Here is a 26,534-nt window from a genome sequence, read left to right on the forward strand (position 1 = left end):
CTCTTGTGGAACACGTAGCACTATGCCATATTGAGTAATACGAGAAACGGAGCTTATGTGTAGTTCTCCAAGCAATTGCAAGGCTACTGCATGCGCGTAATGATATATTTCGGATTGTTCACTTTAATTTCATTGCTCGTAGCTAGTAAACAGTATGTTATGTCGTGCGCGGAACAGCAGCAGAGAGGTATATCGAAAATACAATAAAAAATGTCTCCATGCTAATTTCAACGAAAAGTAGGGAAAGGTAATGGTAACGGAAACAGAAACGGTATGTTACCGAAATTGGGGATGGTAACGATAACGGAAACGGAAAAGCGTACCACGGTACTCCGTTACCGGAAACAGAAGCGGAAACGAAAATTATCGTCCGGTATTGAATTCGGGTAATGGCTATTCCTGTTGTGCGATGACATTTGAGTGACTTTTCATTTTATTTTTGTATTTTGATGACTGCATTCCCTGTAATGCTCTAAATACTACTACTTTTATTTTTTTACTTCTTTTTCATTTCACCGTGGCTAGGGCAGTAATATTTACTACGGGAACCAAGCTCAAAGAAGTCCGAGAACTCGGTTCTGCGTAGAGCGTTGTTGTTGCAACAGGGGGTGCGTTATCGGTGCAACACTGATGTAGGCAAAACTGAAACCGAACATACAGCAAAGTTCATAATCGGTTTGGCGCGATGAACAGTCCACAAGGACGGTATCGCTGAGTGGCGATTTGAGACAGGTTTGAAAGAGGCGCTAGTGTCGAGCGCGTTTGGTGGAACGCAGCGAAATGTGGACTACGGGAACCATAGGCGCCGGCTGCGGGGGGGGGGGGGGCCTTGCCCCCCACCCCCCGAAACATAAACTAGGGGGGCGCCGCCTCCCCCGGGAAGTCCCGCTAAGAGGCTGACACCAACCTTTGGGGCCCGGCGCGCCCGGGTCACAAGAGCGAAGAGGCACCAACCCAAAAATGCATCTTGCAATTTGTGAAATATGTATCCGCCCACCATACTCATTATCACAGTAGAAGGTGAGGCGAAGAAACACAGAGGATGACGCAACACATAGCCTTAATTTCGCCGAAAGCAATCAGATCAATGAAACGATGCAGTCGAAAAGGTACCAGCAGCTGCCAGTGAGGTGTAACGGTAGAATCTTCGGAACGCACATTCGTTGCGAGCGGGTTCAACTCCCGCTGCTCCATTTCATTGACCGTATTCATTATATTGCGCGCATTTCGGGTCAAACACCGAGTATTCAATACATTTTGTTCTTTTTGCACTCAGTTTTTAAAGGCGTAATGCCTTCAGTTGTGTACATGTTCACTGTTTACGTTCTCTGTTTTTTTTTCTTTTGTTCATTTTTTTTTCTGTTCTTCCTTCCTCTTGTTTCTATACCAGTTCTGCATACATCATAGGATCCCGCCAGAGTGTGCGATTCTTCAGCTTTAGTTTTGTGTTCTTCATTTTTCTTTTCCATTTCTTGCCTTCTTTTTGTTTTCTTATTTTCTTTGCATTTCACTTTTTTTTGAATAACAAGCCGACACCCATCTGGCTTACCTTTCCTTAATAAATTTTTTTTCTTAATAAATTGTGGATACCTAGCAGATAATATGGAACATAGGTCCGTGCTGTGCACCTGCCAGGTGACAACTGGCCGGCGCGTTTATTGCGTCGTCGTCATCATGATGGCGTCCACAGAGGACGCTACAGGGCTCCCCCCTCTAGTGCGTCGTCCGGCTGGAGACGGTCGGAAGAAAGGGACCATGTCACAGTCCTTCGGGCTGTGTGGGCTTCGGGCTTCAGTGTGGCTGAATAGGCGGGAAGGTCCAAGTAGGTGTTAAAGGGGATGACGGAGGAGACGTACGCTGGCTTCACGCGATCCAGGGCTACCTTGTCGTGTTTGTCGACGACGACGGTCTTGGGGGTGCGGGAGAGCACAGGGTACGGTCCGGAGTAGTGTGGCGTAAGGGGTGGCTTGGCGCGGTCGGTTCTGATGAACACGTGCGAAGCGTTCTTGAGGTCCCTGCTGACGAAAACGGTTCTCCGCGTCGGCATGCGCGGCGCAACCGGGGTGATGGAGCGGAACAAGTCATGGAGCTTGTCGATGTACACGGTGTGGGATGGATGGGGCTCGGCGGGGCTGGGGGTGAGAAAATCACCTGGGAGCCGGATCGGGCAGCCGTACACCAACTCTGCTGAACTGCAGCTAAGGTCTTCCTTGACGGAGGACCTGATGCCCAGCAGCGGGAAGGGAAGGTGTTGGCTCCAGTGCGCAGGGTTATCGTGAGCAGTGAGTGCCACCTTCAGCTGCCGGTGTAGTCGCTCGACTAGCCCATTCGCCGCGGGGTGATAGGCAGTCGTGTGGATATGGCGAGTTTCGAGCAGCTGCGTAAGGGCAATGAACAGTGAGCGCTGAAACTGCCGCTCGCAGTCGGTGGTCACGATGGAGGGGCATCCGAACCGCGCGATCCATGATGCGACGAAAGCTTCAGCGACTGATTGAGCGCTGATGTCGGTCAGCGGGACTGCTTCCGGCCACGTCGTAAATCGATCGATACAGGTTAGAATGTACCTGTAACCTTGAGATGGTGGCAGGGGACCGACGATGTCCACATGCACATGATCGAATCAGGCGCGAGGTGGCAGGAACGGTTGAGGTGGAGTTCGAGTGTGGCGGCCGACCTTCGCGCGCTGACAAGGGATGCAGGTCTTGACCCAGCGTTGAACATCCTTGTTCATGCGCGGCCAGGCGTAGCGTTGTGTCAGGAGCTTTTGGGTCGCGCGCACGCCAGGATGGGAAAGGCCGTGGGTCGAGTCGAAGATGGGCCGGCGCAACGTGACGGGAATGAACGGTCGATTAACGCCTGTGCTGGTATCGCAAATGACAGTCGTCGGTGTGGCCGGGATGGGGACTTCGCGCAGCACCAGTGACGTGTCTTGCGTGGCTAGCAGTTGTTGTAGTTCGGAGTCGTCAGCTTGCGCCAGTGCGATGTCCTCGAGACCGACGGTGCATGGCGCAGAAATGGAATCGATGCGAGAGAGGGCGTCCGCGACACTGTTTTCCACACCGTGCACATGACGTATGTCCGTCGTAAATTCCGAAATGTATGCCAGATGTCGGACTTCGCGGGCGAGGTAGTCGGTGTGGTTGGTACGAAATACGAATGCCAGGGGCTTATGATCGGTTAAAACATGAAATGCGCGGCCTTCCAGGAAGTACCGGAAATGACGGACTGCTGCGTAGATGGCCAAAAGCTCGCGACCAAAGACATTGTAGCGAGTTTGCGCGTCGTTTAGTCGGTGGGAAAAGAACGCCACAAGGTACTAGGCGTCGTCGATATGCTGCTGCAAAACTGCGCCCACAGCGGTGCTAGACGCATTCATCATGAGACGGCTTGGGGCGTCGTGCCGGGGGTGGACTAGCATAGCAGCGTCGGCTAGGGCCTGCTTGATATATGCAAAGGCGGCGTCAGCGGACTGTGACCAAGGGACGCTTGACGATGGCCTCGGGTTGTTGCGGAGCATGTCCGTGAGTGGTTGAATGATTGCGGCACATCTAGCAATGAACCGACGGTGAAAGTTCACCAAGCCAAGAAAGCGACGTAGTTGACGGATCGTCGTTGGCTTGGGGAAATCGGTGATGGCCTTCACTTTATGCGCAAGAGGATGAATTCCGTCGGAGGACACGTGATGCCCGAGGAACTCGACCTCGGAGACTCCAAAAGTGCACTTCCTGGCATTAACCACTAAGCCGTACTCCTGGAGACGGCTGAAAGTTGCTGGAGGTGCTTCTCTTGTTGTTCTTCGGTGGGACTGAAGACGAGATCATCTATATAGGCGATTACGAAGTCGAGACCTCGGACAACTTCGCTGATAAAACGTTGAAACGTTTGAGTGGCGTTTCTTAGTCCGGAAGGCATTCGCACATACTCAAACAATCCAAAAGGCGTTGTAATTGCTGTCTTGGGTATGTCTTCAGGCTCGACCGGGATTTGGTGGTACGCCTTTACTAGATCTATCTTTGAAAACGTAGTGGCACCGGCAAGGCGTTCCGCGAAGTCGTGGAGGTGTGGCAGCGAGTATCTGTCGGGGATTGTTCTTGCATTAAGAGCGCGGTTATCCCCGCAGGACCGCCAGTCGTTGGGCTCCTTTTTGGGCACCATATGCAGCGGCGAAGCCCAGCTGCTAGATGACGGACGGATGATGCCCAGGTCCAACATATGTTCAAACTCACGACGAGCAATGGAAAGGCGTTCGCCAGATAGTCGTCGAAAGGTCGCCGTGATGGGAGGGCCTGAGGTCTCAATGCAGTGCGTAACATGATGCGAGGCTGGCGCCGAAAGATTGCAGGGCTTGAGCAGCTCGGTAAAGGAAGCCAAGACGTTCTCGTAGCGCGAACCGGGAATAAATGCACATATGCCGGTTGAGTTGATCGTCGAGATGCCAGCTCCAGTGGTTAAGCTGGTGATGTTGTCTTTCAACTTTCGTTGCCTAATGCTGACATCGAGATGAAAATTATGTAAAAAGTCGGCTCCAATGATGGCCCGGTCGACTTCTGCCACAACGAAGAGCCAACGAAACGTCCTGCGCAAGCCGATGTCCAAAGTTAGTGAACGCAGTCCATATGTGCGGATCGTAGATTTGTTCGCAGCTTGAAGAGGGGGTGTGCGGCATTGACGAATTTTCCGATCGGAAGGTGTCGCCGGTATAACGCTCACCTGGGCCCCTGTATCAATAAGAAAACGCTGCTTCGCGATACGATCCTGTACATACAGAAGGCGGGCAGGACGTAGGCCGTGGTCGGTTGCCGCCATTATCGACCGGCCTGAGGGTTTTCCTGCCAGTCACAGGGCGACTCAGGCTCGTTCTCAGACTCAGACTCTCGTGCTCAGACTCAAGCAGTCAGGCGGGCCACTGCCGCTTGCAAGTCCGACGTCGAGGGACTGTCTGGAGCCGCAGGCGAACGGACGGGGGCAAGGTGGAAGCATAATCAGTAATTCGATCCACAAGTTCCGGCGAGTCGATCCAACGACACGTCGTCGTTGCCAGCAAGGATCATCCTCACCTCGTGCGGAAGCCTGTTCAGGAATAATTCGCGTAATATCGGTGCATGGTCGTCTGCGGAGTGTCCAAGCAGCTGCTTCGTCCGGTGCAGAAGCTGCGACGTGTGTATTGGCATCGAGGCGGAAGACCAGTCACAAGGACTGGCTGGCAGAAGCTGCGACGGGCGACGGTCTCCTAGCTCCTCGGATGTTAGGAGCTGCTGGATCCTGGCGCGCTCCGATATCTCAGTACGAGATACGATGGCGGATTTCAGGGTGTCGTAAGCTTTATCTGCCTGCACAGTAGAGAGTACGTCGTCGATGTCGTCGACCAGGTCAGGAGGAATCAAGGGGAGTACCTCACAGTGTTTAGTCATTTGATTTTGGATCCGGCGGGCGTGGAAGAGTGCCTCAACTTGACGGAACCAAGTTTTGGGGTTTTTGGTCCAAAAAGTCGGGAGGCGGACTTGCTGGACGGTTTGTAGGACAGCTGGGCCTGACGATACGTCGGAGGCTTCACCCTGACCGCTTAGGCCGCTCTGTGTCCCGGCGGTGTCCATGAGTCGGGTCACCAAGTTTGTGGATACCTAGCAGATAATAAGGAACATAGGTCCGTGCTGTGCACCTGCCAGGTGACAACTGGCCGGCGCGTTTATTGCGTCGTCGTCATCATGATGGCGTCCACAGAGGGCGCTACAAAACATATCCCCCCCCCCCCGCCAGAGTACTTACTTCGCGGTGCGCCCTTGCCCCATCCGGGAAAATGAAAACTCTCCGCCTCTGACGCTAACCAAGCTCAAAGAAGTCCGAAAACTCGGTTCTGCGTAGAGCGTTGTTGTTTGATTTGATTTGATATGGGTTTTTCTGGCGCATTAGCTACTAAGGCTAGAGCGTTGTTGTTGCAACAGGGGGTGAGTTATCGGTGCAACACTGAAACCGAACATACAGCCGAGGTCATAATCGGCTTGGCGCGATGAACGTCCACAGACGGTCGTTGAGCGCGTTTGGTGGAACGCAGCGAAATGTGGACTACGGGAACCAAGCTCAAAGAAGTCCGAGAAGTCGGTTCTGCGTAGAGCATTGTTGTTGCAACAGGGGTTGAGTTATAGGTGCAACACTGATGTACGCAAAACTGAAACCGAACATACAGCCGAGTTCAAAGAAGAAACCGTCGCTGCTGCTTATTGGTATGTAGCTAGGTAGGTCAGAGTCGCATTTGACCAGGAGGAACGCATTCGAGGAAGTAGCCTATGGCGAATTCGGGTGGCCATTTCGTGGCAACTTTTTTTAGCGGATTCCGCCTGTTCTCGACAGTTTTGCCAGGTCTCGCATGTTCGCGTGGCGCTTTCCGAGCGCCAGGAATTTGCAGGCTAGCACTTTCTTCGCCCGGTCTCGATACAACCAGGCAGCGGGTTGTCCAACTATATCCTGTGTCGTCACATCCGCACGGCGAGAGCTAGGTGCGAGGGCCCGCCCTGCACGTCGAAGTTCACGTGGGATAGCGGACGACAAAAGCCGAAGACGAGCGACCTGCGATGCCCCTAGCTTAATCCAAGCGACTAAAACCGCTAGATTCATGGCACTCATCACTGTTAGACGAAGACGTGCCGCGAAAGCGTGAAAAAGGTTTTTCTCCCATTTGTGGGAGAAAATTTCACATTAAATTTACTCCTCACAAAAGGCGTAAAAAAACGGTACTTTCCCCCTTCGTTCCATAGGAAGGCGTATAAGAGGTGTACGCACCTCCCGGATGAGTGGTAATGCGTGTATTTTACTCCTTCTGCCACCGTCTATCCCCGACTGCTCCGCCGCCTTGCACTTTCATCCGCGTATATAGGTATAGCGCAATTAGTTCCTAAGATCTTAAGCATTTAAACGCATTAAAAAGTCATAAGTGCACATCCGAATAAAATAGGCGCACTCTATCTCTTATTAGTCAGCGCCGCACGCAAATTATTTGTGAACATGTTTGATTCTGCACCAGTCTTGTACCCTTTTTCCCCTTACCCTGCGATTTCCCCTTTCACGTCAGTTTGGCGAACGCAGGCCGGCGTTCGGTATAGATCGGAACAGGTGAAAAAACGTTTTCATTATGGCTGAGACGTCGCAGATGAAATACGAGTCCGTGGAACTCGTATGTGGAACTCACCGTATCAGGGAATAATTGATATTTTTCGGAATGGATGCTTCGGGCTGAAAGCATTTGGTAGCAGGTCCACCCAGACGACCGTGAGGGATGTTCGTGAATATACGGTAAGGCGTAAGGCTTAGCTAAACCGCTTGGCAGTCACTACTTTTGTTCAAGGGAGTCAATTTTGTATGGTTTTCAGTCTGTATATCATCTTCACAGGTAACTAGATGTATCACGATGATCGAAAGACAGATGAGCTCATGTCAATTACATGTCATGCTCGAACTGTTTTCGTGGTGGGCTGCTTACGGCGCACGCCTATTCCTTCTTCTTTTTAAGTGTTGAGAGTGATCAGCCAATAATTGGCTTGCTACTCTTCAGAAAAAAGAAGAACTTCACCCGGACTATTGATTCTGCAGTTTCATCCTGGGAATTGACCGCTGTACGTTCAAACGCTAGAAGACGAGCTTTCAACGAAATGTTCAATTGAGGCGTCATACTTTTTGTGTGTCAGAGCTAGCAGCGTCCTTTCTCTAGGTGCTGTGACTTTTCGGGTGTGCGTTTTTTTTCTTCTTTTTTACTGTTTGGTTGTAAATTCGAACTTGAACATATGTGCTCCTCACTATTTGTACTTCTTTTGTGTATCTATGGCTAATAAATATGTTTTGCAGGTCATACTCGTTCTTCTGTGGTGCCAGCTTATGTGTAGTGTTTCTCTCGTTTGGTATTTCGTACTTCACTTCTCATTTGGTATATCACGTGTGCTAGAGAACTCTACGGAGGGAGTAGATTTGCTACATTCACGAAGGAGTATAAGTTTACTCCTTCTAGAAGTGGTAAAAGGAACTCCTTCAGAGGATTCGATTTACTCCTCTTAAGGCATTGATATAAAGCTTTTCTTCAAACAGTGATGTTCGGCTGGCAACGGTCACGTGATCCAGTGCGGACGCCTAGCTAGCCATGTCCGAGCGCTAGGCCGTGTTGCCAATGAATGATCACCCGAATTCGCCATCGATTTCGTGAAAACGCCACTAGTACTTCACTCGTATAGAATAGGCGCTGCTAGGGGGTAACGATTACGGCGTCATGTACAGGAGTAATGTCTGAAAGCTAAGACTTGCGATTCCCATCGTTGACAGCTAGCCCATTTCCACGTTAACATTCATTAAAAGAGTCGTCAAACAACCACGATATTAGTTCCCCGGACATTATCTCGAGAGGTACAGTATATCATTGCACTTAACCCGAAATTACTAGCGTTACAAAGTGCTAGAAATATTGGCAGATTCTGGACTGCGTTGACAGCACATCATCATGCCTTGTACACTCTAAAAAAAAAAAAAACTGTTTAAAGGGGAGTAATTATGGCTTTTACTCCCCATTTTAGTCCCCTAACCCCGAAAGTTGCTACCCAGGACTGCAAATGGTCACTGAACTCCGCAAATGAACTCCTGAATCCAAATGTCTACGTAAATACGTGCTCTTCGTGAACTTGATGGAATAAGGCTATATAACATCGGAATTTTCTAGAAACACAGAGGAAAAAATAGTTAGAGGTTATTTCTTGCGAAATTGTGCCCTATGCATGTCGCAAAATTTTATATCTCTCGACATATCACGGTTGACTGTTTAATTGAAAGTATTTTCATTCACGCGCATGACTTATGTACCTGCGACTCTTAGGACAGAGCGTGAAATGTATGCCCCCTCTCCGTGACATTCATTTGGTCCCATACATTTACTCCCTGAAGAGACTAATTTCTGTGGCAATGCATTTAGTCTCCAAAAGGACTAAAATTACTCCTTTTTTTCTTAAGTGTAGTTGCTATGACCATTCGACGATATTTTACGTGGCGAGCTTTACTGTTGATAAGCGTTCTCGAAGCCTTCTGGGACGCTACCTGAGGGATGGATTGACGAAGTGGACTTATTTTGTGCAGGCTCGCTTGAAACAACATAATCAATCTTTTGTTTCGTCGTATTTTGTTTCTTTTCTTTTTTCAACCGCAATAAGATCGACGACCCTCACAGAGTGCAACGCGGCTTCTCTTTCTCTCCTGCGGCACCTGGTCTTCTTTTTGCGACATTTGTCTCGCGAACAACGGCACACGCTATCGCCGCATTACTGCTGGTACAACTTGGCACACTGCCGCGGAAGCTCGCTTCGAAAACGGCAGCTGTATACGAACCTATGCGATGTGATGAGAGAGGGAGAAACAAACGGCATATACTGCACGTAGAGCCAGTTTACCCTTTCTTATGTAGAAGCAAGAAAGAAGGGCATGGTTGTTACTAAGAGCATGCACATACATAAAGGAAGGATCGTGAAGGCATCTTGTTTCGGGAGGGTGTATAATGATGAGAGGAAATGTAACTGCGACGATGTGTTGCTGTTATCCTGTTGGCAGTTTTTCCGTGGCGCTCTTTTCTATTGACCTTAAGGTCTCGCCCTTGCGTGCGTGTCAGTGCTTTCTATTTCTATTGGTTTCTGTATTCACCTAACCTTTTTCCCTCTATGTGTCGCTATAGAGGAGCTATGGAAATGGAATACTCCTGCAACGGTATTCTAACGGAGGCACGGGTCTGGGGATGATTTTAGCGGGAGAGGCTGTGTACAGAGCCATATTGACGTTACAGTTAACACGGTTATAGATTCCCGCAGGGTTTGGATGAAATAATTAGTTAAAAGAAATAGGAGAAGTTGGTCATTACGGACTGGGACCTGTTAATCAGGTAAACGAAGAATAGGTTGAAGTGGGGAATACGGATCGTAGAATTGATAATGATCATAGTGCTATTCTTCGCATGAGCTGTCGAATCTACTGTACTGTAAGCATTTTTACACAAAAGCAGGTTGCTGTGTGTTAGTTTCTACTCAGCTCCTGCGAGGACAGCGTATACCAGGACTGCATTCATGAGATGATCAGTAGCTCTTGTTACTTGTACAATAAATTGCAAAGCAACAACAATCCGATAGTGCTAGGTGTTCAGAAACAACCGGAAAATTAAACTATAAAAACGTGCCATAGACAAAATAATATATGTCGCAATCAGGAGTGCACTTGTTTTTGTTTGGGAACCGTCTTGACGACAACAATAACAATTAGATAGAATAGATAAATTAATGATAACGAATGGGTAAATTCGCCACATGAGGTACGGCCGACTATACCCCAAGGCACAATGGACGGAATGTGATAAGACGTGATGATGAGACGATGAACGACGCTGAAGTGGGTGGTCGACCAGTCTTGATGACGATGGCGCAGCAGTGGCAAAGTAGTTCTCCGCTTTTATATGCTAGTGGCATCACTTTCCGTTTCGTCTTCCCCTGCGATGGTACATTATGCTGCTTCTAAGTAAACTTGTGAGTACCATTTTTCTTGGTTTAAGGGAACACAACATTTGAAGGGAACAACACACATTTGAACTGCTTGCAATTTCGTCCTATACATTCCGTACTATTGTCTCCTCAGTAAAGGTTGCTAACGGCTTTCGTAGGCACCAGCTTGGGTGGAAATTCTACCTGTTTTTCTTAGAGTGTAGCTCTAAGAAAAACAGGTAGAATTTCCTACCCAAGCTGGTAGAACGACAGTACTTCTACCATTTCGGGCCAATCCACGCGCGCCTTCTCCTCCGCGAGTATAAGCGGCGGCGTCCCTTTTCCTTGCTCCTCTCTCTCACGTTTACTCTAAGAAAAAAGGGTAGAATTTTCTACCCAGTTTCTGCTGCGTAGCTTGTTTCTACTCTGCAGTTATACCCAATAGGTAAAATTGATTTGAGTAGAAATGTGGTTGCAATACAGCTCTACCGAAATGGATAGAAAATTCTACCTTTTTTTTCTTAGAGTCTAGTATTGCCTGCCTCATTTTAATGATGACTAGAATGAGCGACTCGGTAGATGATAGGTAAATCCAGCCTCGTGTTTTACTTCGCAGCACTAGAAGCGACAACCAGTAGAGTGATCAATCTATCTTCCAGGATACGCCGCTTCAGAGAGCCCTGTGACGTGGACTCGGTTATCCTTGGCGACGCAGGGCAGAGACTTCATTGCTCACGCCACAGGGACAAAATGTACTCCAAGTATGTCAAAACTTAATCGAGGGGTATGCATGCCCTTCGGCGCTCTCCGATTCGTCGGCAGGCAACGGCTTATATGATTTGGAGATGTCGCATCTCTGAGAAAAGCAATGCCACAACTGCTTGTTTCGATGCATTTCCTTAGCTGTAAGATTTAGACGCTTTATTTATAAACGCATCTAACCTATGTGGCGATACATAAGAATTCTTACAGAATTTCTTACAGAACCGTATGTGGCACTACGTCTGAAACTGCAAACGGAATACAGAGATTGCCGGCACAAGGCACGAAATACTATGCAGGACGCGCTAGTGAAGGGTGTCTTTAGGATGTCTTTAGGAAGGACGTACTATCATCTATGTATGAGCGACTCCACAGTAGTCGGTCTGTGGACTAATTTAGTCCACCTTTGTGTTATTTAATGTACGCCAAACTCTCATCATACGACACACCGTACGTAACATCCCTGTGGTATCTCACCTTGTATTCTAAGGAACTTTATTAGGCAGCCAGTGTCATTCCATATTTAATTATATTCTCCTTCTTCCTGCCTCGTGCCTATTCTTCAGCGTGCCGTGATGGTAATAAGTATACAATACCAGAGTCCTTCGCGGAAAACGGCGTGTCTAAGGGACAATATGTCTCCTATATTTCGGCACATACAAGTGACTTCGATATATGAGGCAGCAACAGACGATGGCAAAAGTAATAGAAAAACTAGCTCAAGTATTCAGCATTTTTTATGCGCACCCATAACCCCTGCTAAAGAATCGATGGCGTTAAACTGCATATCCCACAGTCTTCGCTTTCCCAATCACATAGTTTCAAATGAGGCACAGTAATGAAACGAAACCGGTCGACGAAATTCCGCCGGAAGCCATCGACATTTGAATGAGGCGTATCAGGTAGGTGACAAATCACGCCTTCATTCTATCGTTTCGTGCCAACACTGACGCCGTAAGCACAGACAGGCTATTCCATTAATGGAAGCGTCGCAGTCCTCCACATGTCCGCACTCAGCTCGTTCGTAATGAAAGTGGCCCAGAATGCGCACATGGGACGGTTATTGGTATACCGCTTCGCCTTCATCTTGCTTGATTTCGCTTGATTTCTGTTCGTCCATTAAACCAAGTGTGCCCAAAGATAACGCCAAGGAAGGAATCTGCACTGTTTTTTTTTTTTTTTTTTCGCAAGAAATGCTGCTGAAATTCGCATGGAACAACTAGATGGGCGTACACCAGTGTAGACGGCAAAGACTGATCACAAAAGAGGGAAGGGAAAAAACGACAAGCGCTTATCGGCCAAATTTCTTCTTTGACCTTTCTCTCCGCGCTCATTTCGTTCTCTCCCTCGCGTTCATGCGCATTAAGCGCTAAAAGAGATAGCGTAGAAAAGCCGCGCAGTGGAAGAAGACTGATGAGGTCGGTTTCTACTTCAGTCTCGTTTTGTTGGTTGGTTATTTTCTTTTTGCCGCGGAACACTCTCTTCTCTTCCAAATCACGTCTTGGAGATCCGTGAAGGGGTTGCTAATGCAGCGCGTTTCTGCTGTCGACGGGGAGTGCATATCCTGAATGTGCTAACGGCTAAGTCTTTACGCTTGTCCGAGGCGGCCTGGTGTTCCGTGAAGTGTTTCCGACGGGGATCGACGCATAGACAGGCGTTGAAGAATGCTTTAAGATGGAAGAAAAGGATACGTGCGCCCCAATACAGTCGAAGGCATATGCTTGTCTCTTTTGTGGACTGTTCCATGGGGTACTATCAATTATTCCTTTAGTGTACTATAGGTTTGAGATGTATCCTAGTTTAAGCACAAGTACATCCAATCAACCAGCAGGTTTTTGTGCATTAGAGACACGACCCCCTAAAGGAAGGGGAGAAAGAGAGAAGCACAGTGAAATGAGCAAATTTATGTCTAAGTTTGCATGAGCCCCTAATCTTACACTGGCGCGGCCAGATGTTCCAGAGCTTGTGGTGTTAAAACAAGACACTTATAACTTGTTTCACAATTTAAGAACCCCGCAAGTTTTGCACCTGTGTCCTTACGGGCTGCGCACCAGTGCGCACAGCACGGGTCGTCTTTGGTTTCGTTCGTCCTCTAGAAGCCTCTCCACGTCGGACGGTCCACTGTCTAGCCTATATTCATCGCCCTCTTCAGCGGCGACTTCTGTTTTTGTTCGTTACTCCCTAGAGCTGAAACTAGTCCAGCAGGTCAGCTTCTATGTTTTAGTCTCTCTGTATTGAACGCTATGATACGCTATCGACAAGGCGGCCAACCTATTAACGTAAAATACGTCTTTGGGCTGGAAGTGATTTCGTCGGGAGTGTCCGTCTGTTAGGGTACCACCTCCCAGGCCACGTAACAGTAGCATCACCGCGCCGACGTAGCCGGCTCGTGCGCTCACTACTACTAACCAACGCCACAACAACGACAACAATAAATGATGGAAAAGCGCTGACGACATGGTATGCTTCTCCGTGATAGCCACAGGACCCTACCCCACTTCCAAGAGGTGAATATGAGAGGATGAACGCGAAGAGATGACAAGTCGGAGTTCTGTTTAGAGCCCTTCGAGGACGCCAGTAGCTTGAACGAAAGCAAAGAGGGAGCGAAGAGCCCGGCACTGGTGCGCAGGGTAGCTCTATGGGCCAAGGACTTTGGACTAGCTGAATGGTCTGTGGTCAAGGACCAACGCCACGTAGATACAGTCTGCGTCCTCTCACTCGTTCTCCACGTGCACATGCGGTGTCGTCTGCTACAGCAAGCAGCCACAAACGATTTCAAACACAGTCTTCCCGTGGTTGCAAATGGCTGTCCATGTGGCTGAAGGCGGCTCGTGTCTATAGCTACGGTTGCCGAAAACGCGTCTGATTGGTGGACTCTTAATGACTACCCCCCGCTGTTTAAGCTGACAATTTTTCGTTATCTATGTGGCCTTGTCCTGACCCTTCTTTCATTCTTCATGCTTTCATGCTCCTCGTAGGAGGAGGAGAAAGCGATTGTAATCCAAGACATGCACCCCCTCGATCCTGAAGGGGTATATGAGCGTGGTCATTTCGTCTCTTGTAATTCGTCATGTAGGTAACATCGTAGCTCTGGTAACACATGATCTCTGTCGGTTGCGCTGGACGAGTTTCGACGCAATTATCATGTGCATTATACGGCATCATGCGTTAATGTTGCGAAGATGAGCGCACCAACAGTAAAGAGTGGTGCCAACATTCATTGTCACAGTTCTAAGCGTGTTCTATATGTATGGCAATTTTGAAAGCATGACGGAAGTACTACGCACAATTAGATTTCTGGTACGATAGGTCCATAAATTCACCTCATCGCCCTCCACATCTAACTAAGTTCAATTGTGGAAGAATTTTGTGATCTCGTTCGTTTCCCCCTGCCCTTGCAGAGGCGTAGTGTATATCCTCATGGTCGCTTGCTTTGTGCAACGTCCTTAGCCCCATGAGTAAAATCTTGCAGCCAAAGAGAGGACGGAGACACAATGGTAGAAACACAATTCCCTTCTCCCCAATCTCCTCACTGGGAGAAAAGTGTGTTAGTCAAACTTCTTTGTCCCCTTTACCAGTCGAGATTGACTAAAACAGTCACAGTGACAGTCTGAAATTTGGACATGGAAGCTGGGGTGTTTTACTCCCGTAAAGAGTTGGTATGACTCCCAGGGTGTAGCACCTCTGACCGGAAATCGGGGTGTACGGGTTCGTACCTCACTGCTTCTGCATTTTCATCAGGTACCATCTTTAGGTACCAGCTTCGCACCACTCGTGTATTCTATTGCAGTCGACCGCAGTCTCAATTCGTTTCCCTGATAAATTTCCAGGGAAGTATTCGGAATATGGAATTCGGAGGTTCCTCAAAATCGGTGTACTTATAGAATACTAGTGGACCTTGTTCTTGATTGTCCTAACTTTTTTTTGTCATTTCCTCGTGAGGTTCTTAAAATATTTCACACGTTACTTATAATATCTACTTGCATTCTTTGTGCGTTCTTGAGAAGAGTTGATTCAGTGCTCGCTTTCCGCATGCCACGAAACACCTCTCAGCTGCATTAATTCCTCGAATGCGACTCGATGTGGCTTCTACAGCTCAGTGGCGTTACCGCTTGTGACAAGTTGACTCTCCCAAATACTGTCACAGCGGTGCTCTGGAAGACCCCGAGCACATTCTTCTTTATTGCGCACACTACCAACCTTCCCGAACCGCACTCTCCAATCTCTTAATCAGCTGGACTCTCGCGCCATCTCTCTATCAAAATTGCTTAGTCCCTGGCCAAATCCAGAACACCAACGTTCTGCTCTCAAAGCTCTTTTGACCTTTTTGGACACCTTCGGACTTGGATCCTTATTGTGAAGGGGCTCATTATTTCGTTCCCCACATCACCACCAGCATTGAGGTAGCGCATCGCCCCTGGCGATGAGACTCCCCATTCGTTATCTCAAAATAAAGTTGTTGTATGCTTACGTTTCAATGTAGATTGCCTCCCCAAAACAGGTGGCTCGCGGACGTGCAAGCACGCGCACGTGCGTAAATAGAGAACAGAAAGAAATAACCGGAAGAACAAACGGGAAAAAGCGAGGACCTACTTAACCATATTAAATTCGGGACACAAGACAAACTTGGCGTGTCTTCACTCAGGTCTCTTTACCGCATTCGATATTTTCTTGCTGTTCCCTCTTTTCTATGCGTTAAACTCGACTTCATAAACCCTGCTGTTCAAAAAGGCGTATTTCAGGCGAACATCGATCACATTATTCATGCTCAGCGAAGAGAACCGCAGCCGCGCCTTCACCTACGCTCCTTTCCTTTGCATAGAAACCTACGCAGTTCCCAAAGCCCAGCGAATCGGAAACGTTCCCAAAGAGTGCGTCAGCTTGCTCCAAACATGTCTCTGTTCCTCCCATCATCTATTTCTTCTCTGACAGAGGAAAAGGAGAAGAAAGAATGGCAATAAATGCCTTTGAAGTATACGAAATTGAAGGGAAATAAACAACTAAAAAGTAGTAAGCAGAGAAAATACAGGGGACACGAAACCGTCGATCTCGCAATAATGTCGCCACGGGGTTGAACTCGAGGAAACAGGGATACTAATGTAAAATTACAGTCGGGCTCCGTTCGATCTGTGACGAAATACACAAGAAGGAAATATGGAACAGATGGAGCCTCAGAAAACAAGGATGGAGCAGGTGCCGCGTCTGCAGTACCCTTTTTTGCTGCCTTGAAAATATGAAAAACAAAAAAGAACAGAACAGAAAATAAAGTTGAGAGTGAAAAAAAAAAAATGTCGGTCGAGCTTACCTTTTGGAGCGAAAACTCACCTGCTGCGTTACAAGTAACATCTAGGGCGATCCAAACGGAAGTTTATTAAGTTCACAGAAAAGTTTTTGCTATAAAGGAACACTACAGATGAGCAAGCGATATTTGCGCATCTATGTGGTCAGTCTGCGAAGCGTTACCGACCATTATCGAGTAAAGGGAGGGCTTTAGTGTAGCAGTTTTCTGCATGGGTGCATGGGTTTGGAAGAGGTCTGCCATGGGTCCCCTTCGTCTGTGCGCACTCACCTGCTTGCATATAATTTCTGAAAACGCATCAGCCCTCCTCTCATGTCATTCAACGTAGAATTTAAGTGGATAAGTGAGTTTTTCACTAAAAAACAGAAAAGATTAGCCATACAGAAGGCTTGATATTCTTCAAAGGGGTGGGGGGGATATTCGAGCCGGAGAAGTGTAGAAGAAACACGTCGGCGCGGATTTTCACCTTCAGAACGCGCGAGAGTGACTGGGATGGACCCTAACCACCCCTCGTTCTATCTAATGTTGTCTAATGCGATTTCTTGAGAGAGCTTGAACAGCATTTCCTGAAACTAAGGCAAGAGGCACACTGACCTGCTGTATCTCTCCTGGTGACCTGTCCATGTACGTCCATGGCTTTACAGCACAAAAAGTACTAAACCGTAGTTTAAACACTCCATCAATACCATTTAAGAGTCTCGTCTTGTCACATTTCTGTAGAAACAAAATCGAAATGTGGCAGCAAGAAGCACATATTATGTGACCATAGTGTAGTCATGCCGTATTCGCACATAGCGAATGACTCGCAGTGGCAGCGCCGACAAAGAAGGGCAGGAAGTAAAAACATAAAAATAATAGAGTGAATGGAAGGGGCCAGCAGTGCCATAAAAATAGGGCTTAGATGAAGTGCGGCCACCATCGTTTTTGCACGGGCCCACCCTATAAAATCAGCGATATCGAAAAACTTTCCTTCCTTCCGGGCAGACATAGCAGCCTTCCTTTGTCCGGTTCGCGTCACCGCACTTGTTCCTTTTTATTGGCGTTGTTATTTCTTATCTCACCTTTTTTTTTTTCTCGCGTGTAAAAATCTTCTCTCACTCTCTTCAGTACAGTTTGAAAACAACGGACTTCCATATCGCGTGTGCACCTCTACTCAGGAGGCTTCGTTGGATCGATACTAAAATTTGCGCAGTGCACACTTCGTCAGACACGCCGTCGTTCACTCTTAATTTCAAACCCGTTGGTTGACTGTAAGTGGTACTTCGGCAAAAACCGTTCTTTCGTTTGGTCGTGAGGAACGGGTTCCCTGTTCATGCAAATTCACATTGATTTTGCCTTGGAGGTGCGATTATAGTCTTTGAAAGGACGGTCCATCCGTTCCAGTCGATTTCGAAACTATAACGTCATTTTATTCCGTGTGGACCACTGACCATGGTATCGAAATCCCATGCGAAAGAGCGGCGTAGTTTGGATCGTATTCGATGTAATATTTGACAAGAGCAGACGCCTGATGTTGAGAGTACGACGGAATTCCCTCTTTGGAAGAACGAGAAAACGTCACTCCCTAAGGACCAATCAGGGCACGACCTTGAGAAAAAAGGAATGCGGAGGCCGTGCGGGCGTCTCGACGGCACTTCTCTCTTCTGAGCGCCACCCTCTCACTCCTCCGCTTAGAGAGTGACGTCACGTCGCCGGAGTCTCTGCAGTTGCAGAAGCAGCGCTGATCATTACAATCCGCTTCTTTAATATCTAAGCACTTTTCCGACGAAAACATTTACCAAGTAGGTTGTCGGCCGATGCGGGACATAGTATCGGTTTAGTAGATATTGACCGGTTTAGTAGACATAGGTAGACAATAGTAGACATCGGTTTAGTAGAGATAGTAGTGGTATCGGTTTCATACATGGGTTTCTGGATGCGACCGTCCCTTTGACAGTTTAAAACTTGATGTGGCATTACTCACCAGTTTTCCCTATCCATCAATGGTGAATAAATTGTTTGTATTTACTTTAGATGAAGATGTTATGTTCTACTAGCGCTGCACACATAGTGCGACACCTGGATTCCTAGATGAGAGTGGTCCCTCGCAACGGGATCATCAGCTGGTAGACCTCATTCGTATCAGACGGAGCGGCGAAAATCGTATGGTGCTCGAATTTTAGCAAACTGGGAGAGCAACCATGAAGTTCAGCGCGGCTTGGACTACATCCTTATTCCCTGCTATTTGCGTGCGACTTACGTGACGCGCTTACTAGGCGAGCCTGGGGTTTCCATCAGAGGTGACGTAATTTTCACTTTAGCTCCCTGGAAGGTGCAGTTGACTAAACAACCGTTTTGCCCTCCGTCATATGTAGCAAACTTTATGTCTTGTGCCAATGATGGATCGTAACGAAAAACTCTGTCCACCCGTTTAGCCCTTGGAGCTGCCTCCTATCGTCATCACGTATTTGTTGTTGTTGACTGTTGTTGGAGATCATTCCATTGCGCCTCTAGAACGTACTGCTTTACTGTCCGTAAATGGCAAACCGTATGTTGGGATGCCCTTGCGTGTGCTATTGCACTCATGCGTATATGTGGCCCAAGCTGGTTGTGTGGTGTCTGCCGCATTCGTTATGCCAGAAATTACAATGATCAGTTCTGATGTTCACGTGTTTACATAATGGGTGCGTACCCTTCACAGTTCCAAAATTTCTTATCCACATGTACATAATTCAATTAAATGGGCAAGCCTCGCACACATCACTGCCGCCGTCATCAAGGGCTCCCAACACGATATGTGTACGAGCCATTTCTTACAACGGTCCTTGAGAGCAGCTCAAGGGCTCCGCAGGGCTGAGGAGAATTTCGGACTTGGAATGAACGACCACACAGGTCTGGCTATGTATTACGCTTTGAAATTTATGACCTGCAAGTATCGTGAATGTGAACAAAGAAACGTAGGAAAACAGTGTCACCCAGAGCAGAGAGGGGGATCAACCCCATATTGCGTTTCTAAACACGGTTCTAACATAAATCAGGAAAGACGAGCGACTTCAGCGACCCTATAAAACCCCCTGCGAGGATCTGCCATGCGAAACAATAAAAGTGATTTGTGCTGCTATTTTCAATCCATGTTGTTCAAGTATACGGTGTCGTCGTTCGCGACGGGGAGCCCCCGCGTTATAAGAAACGCTTTCGACACACGCATCGCTAGAAGAAGCAGATTTGAACTTTGAGAGATACTTCGTCTAGTCACACAGTGGATAGTACTGTAAGGGGTGTTCTCTTTGTTGTCATATCAGCTTCCGCTTCTCGTATTTATTTGTTTTCTATCCGTGGGTGAACTGTATACTATTGGGTTCGAATAATTTATCGGATATCCGCGCCCGGCCTAACGTTAATACTGGGCAACTGTAGTGGCGCAGGTGGCCGTTTCAGTTGCGCGATTTCTTCAAAAAAATTTCGCAGTTGTAAGTGTAAGCTAGCACTCGTCCCGAGTCGTACCATTGTAGACAAAGGCAAACTTTATAGAATAGAACGGAAGTGCCTTGCGTGTCAGTGGGAACGAGGTTACAAAGGTGCGGAATTACAAAAGTGTAGAAAGATTCACACCTCCGTAATCTCGTTTCCGCTGAGAGACACTGTACTTCCGTTCCGTTCTATGAATCTGCACTACTGCAGCATGTTATTACAACGAGATCTTAAGGCGCCAGGCCTCGACGGTATCCTCTTTGCTTTATTTTACTAACAGTTGGACGGATCCGGTATCATGCATCATATTTACGGTCAAACCTTTTCGGGTTAAAGTCGATGCCCTCCGATTATTCCTTCCCGAATCACTTTGGAACCATTTCGTGTTAACCCAGATGTCTACAAGAATTCTAATCACATAGCACTATTTAGTAGCAATTTATGTGCATGTCTTATGTAAGTACTGTTTGAGTACAACAATCAACTATGCGAAGCACGCATGATGTTATGACGTGTCACTGCTTGTCATTGGGGGGGGGGGGGGGGGGGTAATGTGGAAACTGCTTGTCACCGTAAATCGCGAGGCACGCATGTTTGACCCATGTTTAATATGTATGACCCAAGTCATATTCAGTGTGTTCTAAGTCGGCAATGCTGCCGTTGTCCTTTCCGCCTTCCCCACACGTGTCTCTTTGCGTTTTATATTTGGACCTTCTGCATTAAACGTTTCATTGTTGATTTTGAGTGTGTTCTTGTCCTCTTCGTCCCTATCTCCTCGTACCTTTCGTCCCTGTTTTAGAACTCCTCAAACTCAAGGAGAAGCTAGCGTTGTCGCGATTACATCAACTAGCTTGTGTGTGTTACAATACTCACAACGTGTGGGGCCAGTTGGTACATGATGAACAGAAGCGATCACACGAAAAAAAAAAAGAAAAAAAAACAGAAACATTTCATTATGGCCTGTTTTCCCGTGTGTTACTATGATCTACGACTAAACCCATCTTTTCAAATTATGTAAGCGTTGAAACTGACCTCAAATTTGAGTCACTTCAGGACCTTTTCTATTTCTTCAGAAGAGTGCATCTTCTACTGAAGCTCATGTGCAGTTAAACGGTAAATAGAAATCGCGCGTCGATCCAACAAAAGGTACTGGAGATAGGGCCCAGAAGGAGTGATTTTGAGGGAGTTGAAGAATAACTGTTTACCTTACAATTTCAACGTAATTTCTGACCTGTAAGACAGCCTTATAACACCAAACATGACAAAAGAGTGCAATGCGTGTGCTATTTTAGTATAGACCTGTTTCTGCTGGCCAGGTATCACGAGCGAGCAGCAACATCAACGCCCCAAAATATGCAACACGCGGTACTTTGAAATACATGGTCTCAAGTTGTTCGTACTTGGCAAGATGCACCGCTTTTTCTGTGGGTTTCCTACAGGTTTTGTAGCTTTCCTTGGCGCCATGCTGCTTGAAACACCACGCAGAACCCGCTGATGTACCTCCCTACTGTTTGGATCCGTGGCTGCTTGGGCCCGAAATGGCGCTGTGAAAACTTCGCTGCAACAGCCCTATACGATGACTCTCATTCTAGAACACAATTTTCTGCATCCTCGATATAATTTAATATCCGAAGATGGTCAGGGAGAATCACAATTTGTGTTCGCAATCGCTTCAAGTCCGTCTTCAACGTTTGGGCAAAACAGCGCCACGTGCTCTCCGGAATTTCATATAGACTTTGAAACTTAATAGCTTATCTTTCATAACCTCGTCGTTATCAGCTTCATATAAAGATCCGGAAAGGAAACCGAGATACAAATGTTAGTGTCATGTTTCATCCTTTTATGGAAGCTCAGCACAGTTATATAACACTGGTTCCGTACGGCACATCACAACAAGCTGACTGAAATAGCTTTTGGAATGATTATGAAGTCACTTCCAATAACATCACTGCTGTAATGGAGCAGCAGAATAGCTGGAGGTTTCGGTACGTACTTTAGTGTCGCTGATGCCGCCGGCGCTGCGAAACGTTATTATTAAGCGCGTCATTTTAACGGCTTTGAAGCTGACACAGAACGCTTCTTTTCCTTCTACGGGTGTCACGAGGACCTAGGGTTAACAGGATTGCATTAGTCTTTCATTTCTCACTGTAAGTCTCGCGACATTTAAGGATGAAATATACGAATGGTTTATGTAAGCCCTATCGGATACGCTTTGTACGTAAAATATTATGGTGCATCTAGAGTCTGAATTTCTTTGCCACGAAAGTGTACTCAAATACGCATACATTCAAAATCCGTCCGTAAAGTTTCGTGGGAAAGATACGGCCAAAAGCGAAGTTTGTTCTCTAACATTCTGAAGACAAACACCAGGAAGCGGTGTTCCTTATACGTATGAGTTTTCCACTGGGCATTCAATTTGCGTACTGAGTGATTTTGTGCATCGAGTTTCTCCAAAACAGCCAGCGTGAGATATGTGCCTGAGATCATAACCAGGACGTAATTGAACGCGTGATTTCGCATCTTGCATCCGCGCGGGATGACCTGTTACCTTGACAACGGCACAAAAGGAACGTGATTCATCCGTTGCTTTGTTTGTGATTTATGTGCGAACGAAACAGTTTGCACCTTGCCTCTTCCTCTCCTTCTCAAGAAGCTCAACAATGCGGAGCGGCCTCCTATTGGTCTCCTCATACGATTCGTCCAATCATCGCCGGAGATCGTTTGAGGAGACCAGTGGGACGCCGCTCTGCATTGTCGCGCTTCTTGAGAAGGAGAGGAAGAGGCAAGGTGCAAATCGCGCTCTTCGTTCGCGCACAAATCACGAACGACACAACGGATGAATCAGGTTCCGTTTGTGTTGTTGTCAAGGTAACATCACCCTTCATCCTGCAAGGACAAATTTTTGCACCTTAGTGGACCTCTCAGCTACTGTTCACATATATTCGCAATTTTATTCCTACCTCTAACCTAGCCTTCAGTTCCTAGTCTTAAGAACCCCAAGCGGGCAAAATTAATCCAGAAACCCGACCACTGTGGCGTCGCTCATGATCGCAGTTGTCTCGCGATGTATAGTCACGAATTATTATTATTATTATTACTATTATTATTACTATTATTATTACTATTATTATTACTATCAAGCTCCCTCGGGCTTAGGCAGGACTGTTATATTTCCCTGTACCTCGCCACAAGTGTAATAAACATTGAATTGAATTGAATTGAATTATTATTATTATTATTATTATTATTATTATTATTATTAGTTCCTAGTTTGCTTAAGATAATTGATTAACTTTAGAGCTCTTCCTCGCACTGGGTAAACGTGCATTTCATCTCGAAAGAAGATCCCAGTACGTATTGCAGGGAGCCATAACTACGGTAATAGTTGTTTATCGGTATGAACATTCTAGCGTCATTGCCTCCCATGCTGCTCAATAGATCACATTCTCCAAGGCCCCTGAGGACTTTATAAGCAAACGACGCACTAATACCCAGACTTCCTTCTAAACAAAAGGCCTCTACTGTGTTGAAGCGAACCCCAACTCGAACTGCACTACGCACGCAGGTACGTTGAAGCTCGACATCTTTGAGAAATCGTAAAAAGAACACGTGCAGAAAAAGGCAACGATCACTGCGTCTTCCCCGGTATGTGTTGACAGCAAAATAATTTACATAAAAGCACGCTCCTCCGGAACGAGAAATAAAAATAGGTCGCTATGCATCTCATCCAGCTTAAGGAAGAACACAAGAAGAGAACAAGACTCACCTGAGGGGACCAACAACCGGCGCGTAGATTTTGCTCAGCGTGCCACGACAGCAGTCATCTTTTATGCAGGATGATCGGATTGCGGCTTGCGAGACGCCGAGGCCTGGGCGGCCGTTGCGCTGTCGCCAGCCCGGTAAGCCCAGCACGACTGAGGAAAAAAAACGAAAGTAGGTATGAGGCCACACTCCAAAACTGCAAATCGTCAACGCGTGAAACGTGAGCATGAAAAAACCGTACACTGTCGGTAAAACGCACATGCGCTGTACCATGTGTAGTTATAAGACGAACAAACACAGCGGTGACGCCGTCTAGTATAAAGTAAAGTGAAGCTAAAAAGAAGAATGTGTGTGTGCAAAACGTCGGGTTAGTCACGAAGGTAAGTAGGAAGTACAGACGACATAGCGGACTTTCACGTTTCGCTATGCGAGTCCCGCACATGTCGACCAGCAGAAAACGGAGAGTTCGATGACAAGATAAAAAACGCAAGTATATACTTCCCTCTTCATGATACGAGGTGTTTCATCCGATGAATGACCGCGACCTTCGTGCCCTGCAGGTATTTTAACCTTAAAAACAAGTTGCAAGCGTAGTGATCCTTATCCGCAACTCTGATAGCTAAAGTAATACTAATTGGAGGTTTACGTCGAGATCTGATTGCGGAAGTGACGAGTGTGAAAATTTTGTTACAACGCTGGCAGGTGTTCTGTGCAAGCCGTACTTTTCACGTAATTTTTCTCTCCGACTTACGTGGATTATTCAGCTCTTCACATCATTATGATTTCTGTACCTATATGTGTGCTATTCAAAAATTCGAAAGAAACAAAATATATTGGAATATAGGAAAATGAGCAGCTTCACAGCTTCGGCAAATGACAGCTCGTCTTTCGCGACTGATTTTTGTTGCACTATTTTAGGTAAATCCGAACACTTTTACTATTCCTAGTTTATTGAACTACACAAAGTTTTTCAATTTACCTTCCTTATGGATGTCGTCAGATATCGCAGTAACTTCAGTGCCGTAACTTTTACAGTTACATAAGCTTGATTTTAGAGGAAAGCATCATGTTCGCGCCAGTAATAGGTACCCCGAAACGGAAGCTTAGCACTTTCAGTTCACATGGTGACATTAAGGGGAGTCAAACGGCAGGTGTCAACTACGTCAGAAACGCTCGTCTCCTTGTATGTGCGTCTTGCAGGGCATTATCACATAAAGAGGATTTAGCTGAGCTTCTTGAGAGCATTTGCCCTGGAGAACATTCTCGATTTTCATCTCTTTCTCTGCCCAGTGTGTCCACTTCTCGCGATGGCCGTTGTGTCGGAGATTTCCGAAGATTTTCAAGTACCCGTAATTATACGCAGTTCTTTCCTGCGTCACGTGCAGCATGTAGTGCGGGCGAACTCACCATACGTGTAAATGTATACTCCCTATTATTATTATATTACTATTATATTAATTCTCGCGATAACCCTTCATTATTTACGAGTAGCGAAGTAGTTAGAGGATGATTTAGCGCTTAAAGGCTCCTACATGTACTCACACTCTAAAACAGAGTAGAGACATGCCCTATACTTCTTACAGTTCTCGGGTATCCGCTATACCAAATTTCCGTTTCCACAGCGAGACCCATTGACATGCCTTGCGCATATGGTAGCGCGCACTTTGCACAGAGCCGTATCTAATCTGTCGAGATATTCGGGGAAGGCTCTGATTGCTGTCAACTACACAGCACGGCGACGGAGTAGGATTAACTCGTGCCTGTCTCGCTTTGTATCCTTGTGTGTGCAATCAATGGTTGAATTCTGAGTATAGAGCCGAATTTCGCTCCTTTTTATGTGTAACTCTGAACGGAATTTCGTAAGGACCACGCCTGATAACGTTGCACGTCAATTATCGTTCTTGCGGGGCAGAACCGTTTTTCGCAAATTTCAACGTGGATGGAGTTCCGCGCTGTATCTTTATTTACCTGATTTTTCCTAGTTTGAGACCGGTCCCATAAGCTGGCTTTCCCTCCTAGTGCTCCCAACTGCAGACAAAGCACGCTTTACAGGAGGTGGATGTGTTCGTTTGTTTCTTCTGCCATACATGAGACTGTCCGTCCAGACTCGTAATTTTTCTTCACCCAGGTTATGAAGAAGTAGGCTTAACATCCGCTACAGCGACTATTTGGTTACTTAAATACGTCACCGTGCGATGAAGCTTCTAAATATATTAAGGTCTTATGTTTCCCTCTGTCCAACAACGCTCATAATGTTACATCCCCATACATGCAAGAGCTCGAATGCCTAACAAGACGACTTTCCTTCTCCATAGGAAGGGAGTTGCCTCAGGACAGAAGCCGTCGATATTTCGAACAGAGACTGTTCTTCTTCTGGGCACCGTCCTCATCATTGGCATGGTATTTAAAGGGTTAGGTGTGACGTGTTGTACTTTCCGGGGAGCGCGGCGGGAATCCTTTTCATGAGCACTCGACTACTTGTCCTATGCTGGTCCTATTTATTCCGTTCTTTTTACCGCTGGTCCACTAAGACACTACAAAGATTAGTGGAAGTTAAATATTACTTGAAGTGTCTGCTTGACAATTCCTCGGCCATAGGAGCAACACAGTGGCATAGGAGGCGCATAGAGATGCAAAGTGAACACATCTCACGTTCGCAAAAATTGCGGTCAACCTTTCGCGGCGCGTGGCGCTGTCTATGTGGCAAGGCCGCAGTACAGGGATACGAGGGACAATAAGAAATCACGTTTTCGCCTATTCACGCCCAAGTGGAA

At 47.0% G+C, this 26,534-nt stretch overlaps 1 protein-coding gene across 9 annotated transcripts in view; it reads right to left on the reverse strand.

Annotated features, from left to right (window-relative positions):
- LOC135385560 (glutamate-gated chloride channel-like) overlaps positions 1 to 26,534 on the reverse strand; it is a 468,552-nt gene that overhangs the window by 295,713 nt on the left and 146,305 nt on the right. For 8 of the 9 annotated variants that reach the window (XM_064614942.1, XM_064614941.1, XM_064614940.1 and 5 more), the window contains exon 2: positions 23,765 to 23,912. The exons of the other annotated variant lie outside the window; for it this stretch is intronic. The gene's annotated coding sequence lies outside the window, so the exon portion shown is untranslated. The remainder of the gene's footprint in view (positions 1 to 23,764; positions 23,913 to 26,534) is intronic. 9 annotated transcript variants of the gene reach the window in all.

This window comes from Ornithodoros turicata, chromosome 2 (genome assembly GCF_037126465.1).
Source record: "Ornithodoros turicata isolate Travis chromosome 2, ASM3712646v1, whole genome shotgun sequence".
NCBI lineage: Eukaryota > Metazoa > Arthropoda > Arachnida > Ixodida > Argasidae > Ornithodoros > Ornithodoros turicata.